This window comes from Babylonia areolata, chromosome 18 (genome assembly GCF_041734735.1).
Source record: "Babylonia areolata isolate BAREFJ2019XMU chromosome 18, ASM4173473v1, whole genome shotgun sequence".
Classification (NCBI taxonomy): domain Eukaryota; kingdom Metazoa; phylum Mollusca; class Gastropoda; order Neogastropoda; family Buccinidae; genus Babylonia; species Babylonia areolata.
The window spans coordinates 13722994-13726401 of NC_134893.1; positions in this window are offsets into that span (position 1 = coordinate 13722994).

Here is a 3408-nt window from a genome sequence, read left to right on the forward strand (position 1 = left end):
TCATGTCTCGTGTGTGTGTGTGTGTGTGTGTATTTTCAATGCAACTCTCTGTGTGTATGTGAGAAAGAGAGACAGATAGACAAAGAGATTGAGAATAGGGGTCGGGCTGGACATAGGAGGAAAGAGTTAAAGTTCATGTATGTGCACTGCTTTAAATACAACTCTCTCTGTGTTAAACTCTTTGTGTGAGTGAGTGAGCATGTGTGTGTGTGTGTGTGTGGTGCGTGTGTTTTCAAGGAAAATGTTATTAGCACACAAGTTTGCACTGTACCAATATAACTGACCATCTGGTCTCTTCAATTGTAGTCTCTGTTCCACTGACATGCATGTGTGTTGGCTGAGGAAAGAAAGGGGGAAGGGGAATGACTGGAGAGAGGAGGGGGTAGGTCTGTGACTGGTTATATCACTTTCAAGCATTCAAGGATTCTCAGCTGGAGCTAGTGGTCAGTGTCTTGGCTCAATGCCAAAATTGCCAGTCATTGATAGTTGTTTCATACCCCTCCCTACCCATTCTCTCCCCCGCCCCCTTCCCTCAGCACTGGTAAGAGACTCAAGAGAAAGGGGAGGGGTACCTCAGCAAATCATTAAAGTGAAGTCTGCAGGAGGGGGGCGGGGGTTTGGGGAGTGACTTTTTTCTCTCTGAAATCAACTGCTCTTCCGCTGAAAATAGCGGATCCGCTGAGAGTTCCCCAGGCTGGACTGTGTGTATGTGTGTGTGAGTCAGTGTGTGTGTGTGTGTTCGTTCAGGGGAGAAAGAAAGAGAGAGAGAGCAAACGAGCATGAGTGCGCACATGCGTGTGTATGTGTTGTTTCAATTCAACCCTGTGTAAACAAGAGAGAGAGGGAGGCAGACAGAAAGAGAGGGGAGATGGTAGGAGGAAAGAATGCAAGTTGTATTTGTGCATGTGTATGCACTGCTTTCAAATTCAATAGATCTCTCTCTCCGTGTGTGTGTGTGTGTTTTCAGAACAACTGTGTGTATATGCAAGAGAGAGAGAGACAGACAGAAAGAGGGAGAGAGGGACAAAGAGACACAGAGAGAGGGGGGAAGGTGGGAGGAAAAGTGCAAGTTTGTATGTGTGCATATATGTACATTGCTTTAAATACAATTCTGTGTGTGTGTGTGTGTGTTTTCAATCTCTGTGTGTGCGTGCGTGTGCTTGAAAGAGTGTGTGTGCATGTGCATATTATTAAGCTGTGTGTGATTGTGTGAGCACTCATAATATTATGTGTGCACATGTGCAAGTGTGAAGGAGAGAGAGAAAATTAAAAAAATAGAGTATGTGTACATGTGAATTCATATGTTTGTTTTTTTTCAAAGTGTGTGTGTGTGTGTGTGCGCGCGCGTGCACGCGCGCGAGCATTCAATTCAGCTGTCTGTGCATGCGTGTGTAACTTTGGTAATCTGGCCTGCTATAGGTCTCAAATCTAAATACACTGACTCTTGCCATGAACTCTCGGCTGTGTCAGAAAAGGCACTGATGTCAATAAGTTGCTACAAAGGTTGTTTCAATCAAAACAATGTTACTTGTGCATACAGTGGCAAACGTTGGCAGCTTTTGCTGAATGAACAGAGGGTCAAGCAGATGTACCCATGGCCCATGTGGCTTAACAGGGATGGAGATCGCGCGCACTGGTGTATCTGTGCGTGTGCGCAAGTTTGTGTGTGCGTGTGTTATTGTGTGCGCCCTCACATCGTGTTCGTTTGCGCGTATGTGTGTGTGTGCGTGACTGACTGCATGTGCCGTGTGCATGTGCGCATGCGCGTGCTTTTCACTGTGCCTTAGGCAACTTTCGCACTTCGATTTTAGTGCTCTGACAAGTCACTGGATCGCCTCTCAAGGGGTCAACAAACGACGCTTTCGAAAGAGCATTCCTTTTTCAGTTTTGACAGATCATCAGTAAACGATACAGAACGGCCCATTGGCTTTTTCTTTCTTTCTTTTTTCTTCTAGAAAACGGACGCTCCGTTTTTAATGCAAATGTGAAAGCAGATTTCCATGCCTGGACTGAAGAGTTGCACCCATACAATCTGACACCAATTGCACTTGGCCTTGTCCGCGGTGTCAATTTTGTGAATGGCGTCGCCTACCCGTAAAGTTATTTTTTTTATTCTTCACTTCTGTTTTCACGATCTCATCTTGCCAGACCCAGTTCCACTATCATTCACTCCTTTATCGATCTCTGCTGCAAAAATCCTCTAATCCTTTGTGAGTTTTCTCATTTTGTCAGTGACTGAGGACGATCGACACAATCAGGTATCTTTGCAAGTCGTGAAGCCCGCGAGCTAGTTTTGTAATCCTGACCAAATACAGATAAGCTGAATGACAGAGGAGCAACGGAATACTTATTCTCAACTGGTTCGCTTATCCAAACATGGGGAATTTTAGCAAATGCTGTGGGTCTGTCTTGTCGATCGGTCGGTCAACGTACGTGCAACCTTCGTGGGTCGGAAAAAAAACTCACCCCCCCTCCACCCCTCTAATTTTCTCAACGGATTTACACGAATCTCAAAAATGGCCTCTGGAGCCAATTTTCAGTCGGAAATCCGACTATAGTCGGAAAAATCTCATGCCTGGATAATCACTTTTATCAGGAAATGGTGGCCATTGTGAATGAGTAATCAGCTCTGACTGGAATTGGCATTTGATAGGCTAGCAGACAGCAGATCAAGAGCAAGATGTCTTATCACCCAGTCTGCTCTAAATTCCGGCCAAACAGAGCAAACAAATCAGCTGAGTTTGTTTCAGCTTGACATAGTACAGTCATGGCCCCAAAATGCATAAGTAAGGATTGCTGGAAAGTGTTTGGAACATCTCTTCACCTTACTCTCAAGGTTCAAGGAGACAGTGTGTGTGTGTGTGTGTGTGTGTGTGTGTGTTGCTGATCAGTCATAGCAAGGGCTGAAAAAGTGTTCTGAACTTAACTGGCTTGAACTGAAAAGATGCACTTCTGGCTTCATGAGTGGGTTACATGCACAAAAAACTCTCCACAACAGCAATAAAATGCAGAATGAGGACTTTATTCAATGTAACATTAACCCCATACTGGTGAGGGAAAGTACATATACGACAGTAAGAAAGAACAGTGATGAAACACAACAGAACTCTAACTCTTGACAACATCCATGTAGTATATGACCTCTGTGAAAGTAGTAATGACAAACAACAGAGCAAAGCACAACAAAAAAACAAAAAACAAACAAAAAAAACAAAAAAACAAATGCTGATAAAATCTTAATGTATGAAGAATATCTGAATGCACAACACAGGTAACTTCTGGCTCCGGTTACTGTGAACCTAGTTTATGAAATAAATGGTATAAAATGTATCAATTTAACCTTTGGAGGAGGACAACCACAAAATTTGGGTTTGATTCCAAGCGGAGGTGGATATTTTTTTAGCCCCC